Genomic DNA, 14191 nt, shown 5'->3' on the forward strand with positions numbered 1-14191 from the left:
CATCTTTTTAGGTGGTGGAACTTGCACTATTGCTGACTGACTAAGTACTTTTTTTCCCCACTGTAACTGTCCTGGTAAACGAAGTTCCTCTGGAAGCTCTCGTCGACACCGGCTCACAGGTAACTGCTTTGCAGAAGCGGGAATATCTTGAACATTAGGACTTTAATGACTTAAATAACCCTCCAGATGTTTAGGTGAACATTATAGCAAGTAAAGATCAACTCATACCTCACCAGGGTTACTGGGAGACCACTATTCAGATTGGGGACATTAAGCTCCAAAGACAGGGTGTCATTGTAACTAATGTAGAGGATGAGGGTTTTGCTGTAATGGTTCTAGGCATGAATGTTCTTAGAAATTGTTTTCCAGAAGTGTTGTCTACTTTGCATGCCTCTCTCCCTACAGCTACATCTTCTGAAAAGTGGACCATTCGGCATGCCATCCATGTGCTTGTCACCCAGCAGAAGTTTGCAAATAGCAAAGGTGAGATTTGTCGTGTTCGCATCTGAGACACCCAACTGGTGATTCTACAGCCTAGTTCAGAGACCATGGTAAGGTGCCGCGCCCGACGAGGTGTTGAAAATCAAGATTATTAGGCTCTCCCTGAACCAATTCTGCTAGAAGGACAACCATTAGTGAAAGCTGCTCGCAGCATTGTAACAAAAGAGTGCTACTTTGATTGACTAACTTAAGTGACGCACCTGTTAACCTCCAAAAATTTAATCCAGTAGTGCAGTTGTCTCATCTATGAAAAGAAGATATCGTCTCAAGTGAGGAAACAGCTAATCAATATTCCACTGAAGCTGTCCAAGACAGTAAAAAGGCTACTTTAGACCCTTTTGGACAGATCTGAATGTAGGAGGTGCCACTACTCCAGTAGAGAGAATCAATGGAGTTCTGAACATTGCCAAGTGTTATCATCAAGTATTCAGTAAGCACCCATTGAATTTCGGTAAGACTACTCTGATTCAGCTTCGAATCCTCACAGGTGATCATCCTCCCATCTGGGAGCAACATAGTCCCATACCCCCTGCGAAGTGTCAGCCTGTCAAGAAAATGCTTCAAGACATGAAAAAGGCTGATGTATTAGGTGAAAGAGAAATCCCTTGGGCTGCACCACTTGTACTTGTGAAAAAAAGATTGCTCCATCTGTTTCTGCATGAATTAGCACAAATTGAACAACATCAAAAACAAGGATGCCTACTCCTTGCCACAAATTGAAGAGTCCCTGACTGCTCTCAGATCTGCCTCCTACTTCTCTACTCTTGACTTAACCTGCGGATACTAGCAAGTTCCCATGACGCTAGAGGACAGAGAAAAGACTGCTTTTACCATATCAGTGGGTCTTTTTGAATTTAATTTTATGCTTTTTGGGCTTTGCAATGCCCCTGCTAAGTTCCAACAGCTAATGGAGAGTAATGGAGATATGTTTTGGCCACAAAAATTTCCAGAGTGTCCTCCTTTACCTTGATGATGTCATTATCTATTCATGGACATATGAAGACCACATTCATTATCTGTTTGAGTCATCTTCAAGATACTAAGCGAACATGGCCTCAAAATCAAGCCCTCCAAATGCCACTTGCTAAAACCAGGAGTCAACTACCTGTTAGGAGTCGGATTCCTGCGTTTACTCAGCAGGGATCCAGATCCTCACATTCTGCACTCTCCTCCTATTTATCCACTGCAGAGGAGATTGCAGAGGAGATTGCCTTGCAGCAAATCTCTCCTGAGGCTAAGTCCTTCTGTCCTCTTACTGGGCATGCTCATGGGACTATCTCCCATTGGAGATCGGGAGTCATGTGCTCAGGTCCCGCTCCAATTCTCATTGGTCCATCTCAGAGATCTGGAAGCATGCAGAAGGTCCCGGCTGCTATAAAAGGCGCGCATGGCTGTTCCGCCATGCGCTAGTATAGTCATACTTGCTGCTGTGTGTATGAGGACGGATGCATGATTCTGGTGACCGACTCATTTGAAACCCCTTCCCTCTGATATTGCGCATGTGAATAGGGACTGAGTTAGTTTCAGCGCCAGTGCTCCTCTGCTTCAACTTGCACAGCTGCTAGCGTCCGACATTGCGCTTGCGCCTTGCCTTTGTCGTTTGGCGGCAGTGTCCACGCCGCGCTGCAGTAGCAGCTTCCTTTGCATTCGCAGTTGCAACGCCACACACATGGTAGGTCTAGACGGACGTAGTGCCACCGTCTTGGGCTACTCCTGTGACCGTATACCGTGTGTGCGTTTTTTACTGGGTACTGTGACTACAACAGTCTCAGTTATTTGTGTTTGTACTTTTGGCATCTCCGTGAGTTTAACTGAGATTGCTCTGCACACCTGGGTGGAGTTTAACCCTGTGTGCAATTCTGCCATATTGCTCCTGCCACCACTTAGCAGCGGTTATTTCACCTACTGCACGGTGGACCCCGAGCGGCGAACGCACTTTATTTATATTTTTATTTAGTGCGTTCCGCCGTTCCTAACACTACCTTGGACATGTGGTAAGTGCAGAAGGGGTAGAACCTGACCCAGACAAAATTGCTGCAGTTCAAAACTGGAGAACACCAACTACTGTTATAGAAGTCTGAAGCTTTTTGGGATTTTCAGGCTACTACCGCCGCTTTATTCTTCACTTTGCTCAAGTGTCTGGACCACTCATTGAGTTGCTATTGGGATGTCCCAAGGAAAATTACAACCGAAGGCTTCCAGTTGACTGGACAAACCATCAAGAACAAGCATTCCAAATACTGAAGACCCTTCTTACCCAACCACCTATTTTGGCCTATCCTGATTACACTCAGCCATTCCTTTTGTATACAGATGCTAGCCTCCAAGGGCTAGGTGCTGTTTTGTCCCAGGTTCAGGACAACAAGGAGCGTGTGATTGCTTATGCCAGCCGCAGCCTCAGAGGAATGGAGAAGAATGACAACAACTATGGTTCATTCAAGCTTGAATTGCTTGCGCTTGTCTTAGCTGTTGCAGAAAAATTCAAGGATTACCTGGTTGCCACGCCCTTCACTGTCTACACAAACAATAATCCGCTAGCACACCTGCATACTGCCAATGGAACAACGGTGGGTTTTCAGCGAACTACAAATTCACAGTCAAATACCGCAGTGCCAAATCAAATCTCAATGCCGATGTGTTGTCCCGACTGCCTTTTGGAGAGGAACCACCTCGAGATTACATCTGGGAAGAGGAAGAAATGCCTTCTTTCTATGCAAGGTTTGACAACAGAGTGCCCTCACTGCCTCTCCTAAAAAGGAAGAATCTCTTTCCAAGCCACCTGCTGAACGTCTTCAAGAACCTTCCCTGTGGGAGAAATTACAAGAAGAGAGCAGAGTCCTGGGAAAAACTCCATGACTTCCTTACTACTAGAAGAGTTCCAATCCGGCTACGACAAGCTTATCCTGATGTGGAACCTACCAGCCTCTGGAGACAGAGAAAATGCCTATTTGTCCAGAAAGGGATCATAATGATAAACACTTTGGACCCTGTCTCAGGTGACAGACTTCACCAAATACTCATTCCATGGAGTGATGCAGGAGTCATCCTTGAAGCCCATCAGGATTGCTCTGGCCATTTTGGTGTCCAGAAAACTGAAGCTACCATCTGCCGAAGGTCTTACTGGGTCAATATGAGAGGAGACATTGAAAGTTGGTGCCGAGAATGTCCCCCATGTAACATCACAATAGATGGATGTAGATTTCAAAAAGTACCCCTACACCCTATCACGTCTCAAAAACCAGGAGTAATTGTTGCTCTTGATCATGTGAAATTGGGTTCAACTTGCTCTGGCTATATATATGCCCTCACAATGGTGGACCGTTACGCAAAGCTTGCCACTATTGCTCCTGTCATATATCTTACAGCCAAAACTGCAGCTGAAGTCTTCTATGCCGAGTTCATCCAACAATATGGATGGATGTCCAGACCACATCCTCACTGATCGCGGATGGACCTGCCTTTGAATCTCAACTTTTTCCACAAGCAGTGCAGGTACAGAGATTGCAAGAAACTGCGTACCATCACTTACCATCCACAAGGTAATGGACTATGTGAAAGAGTGAACCAAGTCATCATCGGTATTCTGCGTACCGCTTCTGCCACAAAGGGAACTGAGTGGCCTGTGATTCTGAAAGATCTTGTCCACGTCTACAATAACACTACCTATTGCTCAACTGGTCATACTCCAAAACAACCATCGAACTGGAAAATTGGATCCACTTTGGGAAGTTGAACCGTACACAATAACTACTTTACCCGGTCCATCGTCTGATGTGTACGAGATATCCAAAACCGGTTGGAAACCCCAGACGGTACACAGAAATTGACTAAAACTGTGTATCAATGAAAGACTCTAGAGGAGTCACCACTATCCAAGTCAACTTTGATTGGAACACAAAAACCTCCAGATTTATCTGAAAGACTGTCGAGCCTCACTGAACTTATCTTTGCATCACAGTTTGTGTTTCCTGGCTATTATTATTATTATGCATTTATATAGCTCCATTTATTCCATGGCGCTTTACATGTGAAAAGGGGAAATATAGACAAGTATAATAAACATGTGTAATACAAGGGTCACACAAGTACATAAGGAGAGGGGACCCTGCCCGCGAGGGCTCACAGTCTACAGGATATTATCAGTTCATTCCTACCTCAACACAAATTACTTTTCTTCTACCTGAGGACACCACAGAAGCTGAACTGATCCCCAGTCAATGGACAGTACCTATGAGACGCTCTGAGCGGAGTACAAAAGGTATCCTACCTGCTCGGTACAGGGACTAGGTAACACCATATATCCTTCTTGAATGATATGCCCTCTTGGCATTTATATACTCAGATTTGCCAGATTAATATATGTTCTTTTTTACCCCATTTACATGTAACAGTATTATAGTTATTATTAAGAATGTTGTTTATGCTAATGTTTATCTACTATTGCATTGTTTCTAGGTTTTGACATTTGCATCAAATGCCTAGGGACTCTATCCCAAAAATGTTCTGAATATTTCTCATGTTCACATCCTACATTGGTTTTACTAGTAATTATTCCATTTTGCCATACAGTTGTATAGGACATTTTCCTCTGTATCCTTAACTTTGTCATTTGTTCAAGGCTTCACCCTCCAACTGTACGCCGAGGACGGCTTTTCTTAAGAGGGGGAGTTTGTGGTATCCCAGTACCCTTTCTTCTGCTTAATGAGGCAGTTGTCATGTGGCAGTAGACTTGTCCCAGTGTGTCAGGATTAGTTGGGGCACTGTGAGTTAGAAGATGTAATACATTGCATTGTATACCGACAATTCATAAATGTGCTTTGCTGCCATCTATTGGCCAAACTGTATATGAAAGTTAAGTGATTATTCTCCTCACATCAAGCTGTCCTAGAAATGGCTTAGAGGAGCCTACCAGCTCAGAGCTCACACACTTCCAGAGGTAACTTCCTGTCTAGCTTTTACTAGAACCAGGGCCTGTGTTTACAAGGTTTGTGAGTCTGCTGAATAAAGTAGAGTCGACTGCAGAGGAGTATGTTGGGGGGCAGCTGCGGCAGCCGGGGCTTTTCCCCCAGGTGCAGCTGGCAGGGGGGGCACAGTGGAGCTGCCTAATGCGGCACTACAAAGTGTCTCCCCCTGTGGCTGCATTCTGCCGCCCCCCCCGGACTGGGAGTTGGCAGTTCTCCAAGCCGGCTGTCAAGCTGACAGCCGGCACAGGGAAGCTGCAGTACTCCGGCTCCCAGGGATCAATTGTACTCATGTCTTACAGATGCGAGTACAATTGAGGCTCTGACTGCTGGGTCAGAGCGACACCAGCGGCGTGATCAGGTCATGTGATCACACTGCTGATGTCACTCTCTGGTGCGCAGAACAGAGAAAAGACTCAATGGTAAGTGCTCCTGTAGTTGTGGAGCTGAAGACACCGATGATTCCACATGGGATGGGTGTGTGTATGTATGTGAATATTTATTAAGTGTGTGTGTTTATTTTTATTTATTCAGTGTTTGGGGGAATTTATTCAGTGTGTGTGTGTTTGTTGAGTGGGCCAGGATTTATTCCGTGTGTGTGTGTCTGTGTGTTGAGGGGGTCGGGATTTATTCTATGTGTGTGGGTGGAGGAGGGGGTCAGGGATTTATTCAGTGTGTGTGTGTGTGAGAGATTTTGATGGACTATGTTTGGTGCAATAATTCCATTCCTGTCTGAGTGTTTAGTTTCTAGATTTGCATGCTGTTTATAAAGTTAGAACAAAACAAACTCCCAGAGGCTCACACAGGAAGAGGATGTGGCTGTATTTCCTGTTTTTCCTGTGTCTGTGTATGAAAGAAGCAGTCTGCTGTAGATGCTTCACAGATAGAGACACACAAATGATTTATTCCTGATCTATTAAGTTTATCATAAATTGTTCTAGTTTGATCCTGAATAAAGAAGCTCTGCTGTCACACACTTGGAGAGTATCCTGAATAATCTGCTGCCAACAGGTTATGGACCCAGAGTGACACAGAACCCAGGCATAACACAGCAGCAGAAGCCCAGAGCAAAAGCAGCACAGAGCAACAAAGAAGATGTCCACTAGCAGTAATCCTGTTAAGTTCTCAGTGTCAAGCCTCTCTAAACAGAACTACCAGTCCTGGGAATTCAAGGTGAAGATGCTGCTCATAAGAGAAGGTATGTGGAAATATACTCAGGAACAAGTGCCTCATCCATTACCAGATGATTGGCTAGTGAAGGATCAGAAAGCACAAAGCGCGATCTCCCTCAGTGTAGATGATAATCAGATTGTGCATATATGCAAGTGTGCAACTGTAAAGGAGATGTGGGATGAGTTACAGAAAGTGCATGAAAGATCAAATCTCAGCAGTAAGCTTTAAATCATGAGAAAGCTGTATCAGTCTAAGGCTGGTTTCACACTTGCGGCTTTTTGCGCTGGATTTTAGCACTAAAAAACGCATGCGTTTTTTTCCTATATTTTGCATTGGATGCGCTTATGTGCGCATACACATGCGTTTGTATGCATTTTTCCGCGCATGCGTTTTTTTGTGGTGTGCGCTCGGGCGCACAAAATGCATCCTGTTGCATTTTTTGGGCGTCCGACTTGCCTCAAAAAAACGCATGCGCGCACAATGCGTTTTTTTACAGCAAGACACCCATTATAAGTCTATGGGTGCGCATATGTGCGCATTGCCATGCTCATGTATGCGTTTTTTTGCGCATGCGTTTTTTTGTTGACCATTAGTTAGACAATGGAATTTAGGGGTTTGGGTTATAGTTAGGGTTAGTTAAGGGGGTTTAGGGTTAGGGTTTGGGTTAGGGTTAGTATGGTTTGGTTAAGGGTTAGGGATTAGGGTTAGTTAGGGTATAGGGTTAGGGTTTGGGTAGGGTTTGGTTAAGGGTTAGGGTTAGTATGGTTTGGTTAAGGGTTAGGGTTAGGGTCAGGGTTAGGGTTAGGGTATGGTTTGGTTAAGGGTTAGGGTTTGGGTTAGGGTCAGAGTTAGGGTTAGGGTTAGTAAAGTCATGGTTTGGGTTAGTGTAAGGGGCCAACTGATGTTGGAAAAAACCGCAAACGCTGTAAAAACGCACTAAAAACGCATACAAACGCATAAAAACGCTGCGTTTTTTCATGCATGCTCATAAAAATGCTTGAAAGAAGCGCAGCATTTGTATGTGTTTGTATGCGTTTTTTCCATGCGTTTATTTGCGGGAAAAACGCGCTGCAAAAAAAGCAAGTGTGAAAGTAGCCTAAGTTAAGTGATGGACAGAATACGCAGGACTATATAAGAAACACCCTAGAGATTTTGGAGCGTCTCATTGGTATTGGAGAAGAAATTAAAGATTTTCATGTTGCTGCACTTCTATTAAGTGGTCTTCCAGAAGGTTATGACACACTTGTGACTGCACTAGATGCACGGCCAGATGACGAGCTGACACTAGAGTAGGTTAAAGGCAAGCTGGATGAATTCAAAAGAAAAACACAGCATGTAAGCAGCAGTATTGAATTCATAGCAGAAGCAGCATTAAATACACAGGATTTCCCTAAATATAAGAGCAATCTAAGAGAAACTCGTGAATTTTTTGTCTGTAAAAAGCCAAGCCACTTTAAAGCAGACTACAGCATTTGGAAAGCAAGAATGAGTCAGCTTAAAAAAGCAGAACAGTCATGAAAGGGTTAAAAAAAGCTGTAAAAGATTCTGCATGTGTTGAAACTGCATTTAATGCCAGTACAGGCCCATCTGCAAAGCATATATGGTGTATAGATTCTGGTGCAAGCAGCCATATAACAAATAACAAGGATTTCTTCACTGACCTTAGCGAAAGCAAGTCAGAAAATGTCATCTTAGTTAACAGTCACTATATGACTTCAGAAGGAGTAGAAGATGTTACCTCCACTGTCTAGTTTCCTCAGCTCAAAGTAGAAAGATGCCAATAAAGGATGTTCTCTATGTTCCCAGCCTTGAAAGCAATCTTCTGTCAGTAAAGAATCTCACGCAACAGGAGACTGTAGTGACTTTTAAAGATAACAGCTGCATCATCTCAGAGAAGGGTCACGCTCTTGCAGAAGGAAAAATCCAAGATGAACTTTATCAGCTAAAATTCTAAGAAAGAGTGTACAGTGCTAGACAAGATCTACATAAGAACTGTATCCAAGTATGGCACAGACGTCTTGGGCACAGAGACCCAGAAGCAGTAAGGAAGCTAGCTCAACTTGCAAATGGTATTGAAATCAACAAGTGTAGTCAAATCATGAAGTGCACTAGCTGTCTTAAAGGGAAAATGTCCAGAAAATCCTTTCCTAAAATAAGCACTACTAGATCTGCCCAGCCTCTGGATCTGATACATACAGATGTGTGCGGTCCAATGAGTGTTCAAACTCCTAGCAAGAAGAGATATTTTCTCACATTTATTGATGACTACTCCAGATATACAGTCGCCTACCTGCTTCACAGTTTAAAGGCAACCTGTCACCCCCCCAGGCGTTTTTAAGTAAAAGAGCCACCTTGTGCAGCACTAATGCTGCATTCTGTCAAGGTGGCTCTTTTATTTAGCATCCCTTCCACCGCCGAAATAATTGTTTTTAAAATTAATCAGACATACCTGAAATTTGACCCGGGGGGCAGGTCTTTCCCCCTGGACACAGATGCCTCACATGCGTCAGTCATGTCCTGCTTTTCAATTTGGCGCCGCCTCCTCAGCATTCATTTCTTTTTCTTGCGCCTGCACTGTAATATTTTGACATCACCACAGGTTCTGCTGCACCGCTGCCCTGCTCAGCTCAGCCCCTACTGGTCACATGGTGCTGATGTCATCACAGGTCCTGCTGCACCACTGCCCTGCTCAGCTCCGCCCCTACTGGTCACATGGTGCTGACGTCATCACAGATCCTACTGCACCACTGTTCTGCTTAGCACCGCCCCTCCTGGTCACATGGTGTCACATCATGTGATGTCATAGGACGGGCAGCGCTAACTGCGCATGCCCAAGAAAGAATATTACAGCGCAGGCGTGAGAAAAAGAAATGAACACTGAGGAGGCGGCACCAAATTCAAAAGCAGGACATAACTGACAGATGTGAGGTGTCTGTGTCCGGGGGGGGGGGAAAGACCTGCCCCCGGTCAAACTTCAGGTATGTCTGACCAATTTTAAAAACGATTATTTTGGTGGTGGAATGGACGATAAATAAAAGAGCCACCTTGACAGAATGCAGCATTAGTGCTGCACAAGGTGGCTCTTTTACTTAAAAATGCCTGGGGGGGCGACAGGTTCCCTTTAAGAAATTTGGAAGAATGCCAAAAGCCCTGCGTGCAGATAATGGAACTGAATATACAAGGATATATATACAATTAAGAACAGAATACATCATCACTGCGCCATAGTTGGTCCTCTAATAAAATTTGTACCGGGACAAAGGAAATTTCCAATTTGGAACACCCACCTACTACTAATAAACAAAACAATGGAGTGTAGATCCAAATTTCCCTTACTAAGAAACCCGGAACACGCAGCCCCAACGCGCGTTTCGCGAAATGCGCATTGGGGCTACGTGTTCCGGGTTTCTTAGAGAGGGACTATGGGTAAGTGTGGTACTTACTGCCTGATTTAATGACATTTTTTGGATACTCACCTTTTCTGCAGCAGCTTAGACAGTTTTTATAATTGGGAATATTCTCCATTATAGAGGATTTCTCGCACAAGAATTTTTCTATTATACTAGCCCGTAATTTTTGCACTTTATGCTGCGGTGAACGTGATCTATGTGAGAGATATAGTCATTGTTACCACCTACCCACCTTTTTATATTTTTAGAAGACCCAGTATATACATTGACATTTGATTGTTTGCTATTTCCCCTGTATTTTACCTGTCTTGTAGATTTCTTATGACATTTTTGTGATGTGATGTTTTTTCTATTTTGAATAAATTTGACTTTTTTTCTACTCTGGTCACATTGTATTGGATCTACACTCCGTCGTTTTGTTTATTATTCCGAGTATACAAGTGGTAAGGTGGAAATCATTTTGAAAAAGGATGGAATCATGTTCCAGACGACCATTCCATACAACCCAGAACAAAATGGCATTGCAGAGAGAAAGAACCGTAATCTCTGTGAAAGTGGAAGTAGTATGTTGTTTGATGCGAATCTACCTACAACGTATTGGGGAGAAGCCATCATGACAGCTTGCTATCTTCAAAACAGACTGCCAGGTATAGCGACAAATAAAACTCCATATGAGCTATGGAACTGCGAGAAGCCTAACCTGAAGCACGTCAGGATGTTTGGAAGCAAAACGTTTATGTATGTTCCCAAAGAAAAACGTTCCAAGTGGGAATCACATGCAAAGAAAAGAGTCCTGGTGGGCTATAGCGAAACTCAAAAGGGATACAGAATCCTGCACCCAGAGACCAACACAGTAACAATCAGCAGAGATGTAGCGATTGATGAAAACTCTGTATCGCTTAAATTCCATGAAGTTACACCAGTTATTCAACCTATGAAGCAAGAACAAGAATCTCAATCACCAAACCCAGATGCCAAAAAGGAAAACACTGAAGTGTGGATAAACTCTGAAGCCACCAAAGAAGATACAGAAGAACCAAGTCAACCTCCAGTCAGGAGATCTGAAAGGTATCCCAGCTAGACGCCCTTCTTATATGGTCAGAACACTTCCTGTACTAGAGCCACAGTCATGGCAAGAGATACAAAAACTGCCTGTTCACGAGAAGCAGAAGTGGATAAATGCCGCTAATGAAGAGATGGAGTCCCTTCACCAACTCCAGACATGGGAGCTTACTGAGCTACAACAAGGAAAAAGAGCTATCGAATGTAAGTGGGTCTTCAAAAACAAATATGACTCAGAAGGTAAAGTTCACCAGTTTAAGGCACGATTGGTCGCAAAAGGGTACTCGCTAAAGTATGGTGAAGATTATGATGCTACATTTTCTCCAGTTGCAAAGCAAACCACATTCAAAACTTTAATGTCCATAGCTGCAGTTCAACAGATGACAGTGAGACATTTTGACAAAGCCATTATCAAGAGACAAGTTTGAGGACTTCAGAACTGCAATGGGACTAACAGGATAAGTAGTTGTTGAGTGGGGGTGTTGGAATATGTTTGGTGCAACAACTCCATTCCTGTCTATGAGTGTTTAGTTGCTAGATTTGCATGCTGTTCATAAAATTAGAACAAAAAAAACTCCCAGAGGCTCACACAGGAAGAGCATGTGACTGTATTTTCTGGGGTTTTTTTTCCTTTATCTGTGTATGAGAGAAGCAGCCTGCCGTAGATGCTGCACAGATAGAGACACACAAATGATTTATTCCTGATCTATTAAGCTTATCATATATTGTTCATTTACTCAGTGTGTGGGGGGAGGGGTGGAGATTTATTCAGTGTGTGTGTGTGTCTGTGTGTTGGGGGATCAGGATTTATTCAGTGTGTGAGGGGTTTGTGAATTCAGTGTGTGTGGGGCAGGGTGCATTTATTCTGTGTGGAGGGGGATGGATTTATTGTGTTGGAAGGGGAGTGGATATATTCTGTGGGGGGTGAGTAGGGAGATGGGGGTGGACACGGTGAGTAGCGAAGGGAAAAATGTGTGCTGACACAGTATTGGGTGCTAGGGTGATGGAATGTGTGAGGATGAACTATGGGGAACGAGGGTAATTGGATGTGTGCGGACACAGTATGGGGAGTCGGGGGGGATGTCTGAGGAGGAAATATGGAGAGCGAGGGGGTAAATAAGTGAGGAGATAGTATAGTTAGCAGGGGGGATGTACATGAGGAGGGAACAAGAAATGGGTGCAGACAGTATGGGGGGAGGATAGTGTGAGTGGGCACAGAATAGATACTGAGTAGTGTGAGGGTAACAGCCAGGAGGAGACAGTATGCCAAGTAGGAGGAGTGTAATGAGTATAGTATAGCACAGTATAGAGTATAGCACAGTATAGAGACTGGGCTCTACAGAATTGACACAGTATGAGAAGACAGTGTGAAGTATGGAAAAGAGAGAGGGCAGTATGGAGGGCATGTACCATAAGAGGGACAGTGAGAGTCATATTTTATGCTGGGAATATAGTGAGGGGCAATTATTTACTTAGGGGCTCAGCTTAGGGCAGATATTTTTATTCAGGAGCATTATAATAACACTGCTCTTTAAGGGCGTTGTGTTGGGTTGTGCTGCAAAAGACCGGAGAAGATGGAAGTCTGCAGAAATGAGCACTGGCTGTGGATGAGAAGAGTCATCATCATGGCATCTGGACAAGATGAAGATGAAAAGAAAGAGGCGACTCCAGAGACAAAATCATCTATAGGGTTCATGGATGTAAATGTTTTCTTTTGTGATACTGACTAATTCTCATATTGTCATTTATGTTAGGAACATTAAAGGGGTTGTCCAAGTTTGTGATAGGTCTGCAGTTATTCTATGTGACTGCAGACTTCTGAATTCTTACAGCGCACACTGCACGCTGTCAGGATTCTCTGGTGTTGGCGATTTGCATACATGTGGTCACTTGCGGACTTGACATGTGGCCTCACTCAATGAAAATGAATTGACTGAGGTCAGGCAGGTCTAGTCAGAATGTGGCTAGAAGTATACAAATCACATGCTTGTGCTGACATATGACCGTGTACTCCCGCCGCCGGCAAGGGAGAATCCTAAAAGTGTGCAGTGCTTGTGCTGTGAGAATTCAGAAGCCTGCAGTCACATAAAATCACTGCAGACTTTCATCTCAAACCTGTATGAGACCTTAAATTATAAAATGAAGCCCTGTAGCCAATCCTAACAACATGTAATATCCTGTCAGGATTCAACTCTGGTTTCAGGTTCCAGGAGTCATCACATGGCCATTTCACTCATATGCGATTTTCATACTTACTGTCATGTGACAACGAGCTTCTCTTCCTGCTTCCCTCAGTTTTTCACTGAACATTGAGAGAATTAGGAAGACCAGCTCGTCGGCGCGAGACTAAGGCCGGTTTCACATTTGCGCTTTATAGCACAGCGACGGCCTGCGCATGGCCACTGCTAAGCCCCGCCCCCTCCCTGCCCCTTACGGTCATCGCCGTCTACTAGCGCACATGGACGCTTGCGATCTGCGCACCCTATCTTTAGCATAGGGTGCGCAGATCGTGCGCTGGCCGTGCGCTAGCAGGATTTTGCCGTGCGCTGTGCAATTTTGAAGGTGCACCCGTGTGCGCCGAACGCAGCATGTTGCATTTCGGCGTGCACGGCGCACCTTCAAAAGTGCGCAGCGCACTGCAAAATCCTGCTAGCGCACGGCCAGCGCATGATCTGCGCACCCTATGCTAAAGATAGGGTGCGCAGATCGCAAGCGCCCATGTGCGCTAGTAGGCGGCAATGACCGGAAGGGGCGGGCAGGGAGTCGGCAGGGGGCGGGGCTTAGCGGCGGCCGTGCGCAGGCCGTCGCTGCGCTATAAAGCGCAAATGTGAAACCGGCCTAAGTGTTCAAACGACATATGTGCTGGGGGGTCGCAAATTGTATTCTTGCCCCGGGTGCCAGAAACCTAGATACACCCCTGGTCAGCTGTGCTGAGGCTGGTAAGTGACCAGCAAAAATGTGAGCTGTGGCTGGGAAAGAGACAAGTTAGAGTCTCTCTGAATGGAGACTGCACATGTCAGTCAGGAAAGCTGAGGATTATTTGTGTTGGAGTTGCAGAGAACTGTGTGGAAGCTGTAGCCTGTT

At 44.6% G+C, this 14191-nt stretch overlaps 1 long non-coding RNA gene across 1 annotated transcript in view; it reads left to right on the top strand.

The window, feature by feature from the left end:
* Window positions 1–8969, top strand: part of LOC141048961 (uncharacterized) — a 43863-nt gene extending 34894 nt beyond the window's left edge. The window contains exons 3-4 of the long non-coding RNA XR_012220214.1: window positions 6404–6660; window positions 8442–8969. This is a non-coding gene — a long non-coding RNA (uncharacterized lncRNA). The remainder of the gene's footprint in view (window positions 1–6403; window positions 6661–8441) is intronic.
* The last annotated feature ends 5222 nt before the right edge of the window (window positions 8970–14191 follow it).

This window comes from Dendrobates tinctorius, unplaced genomic scaffold (assembly GCF_039654945.1).
Source record: "Dendrobates tinctorius isolate UK_male_01 unplaced genomic scaffold, ASM3965494v1 ptg000139l, whole genome shotgun sequence".
Taxonomy (NCBI): domain Eukaryota; kingdom Metazoa; phylum Chordata; class Amphibia; order Anura; family Dendrobatidae; genus Dendrobates; species Dendrobates tinctorius.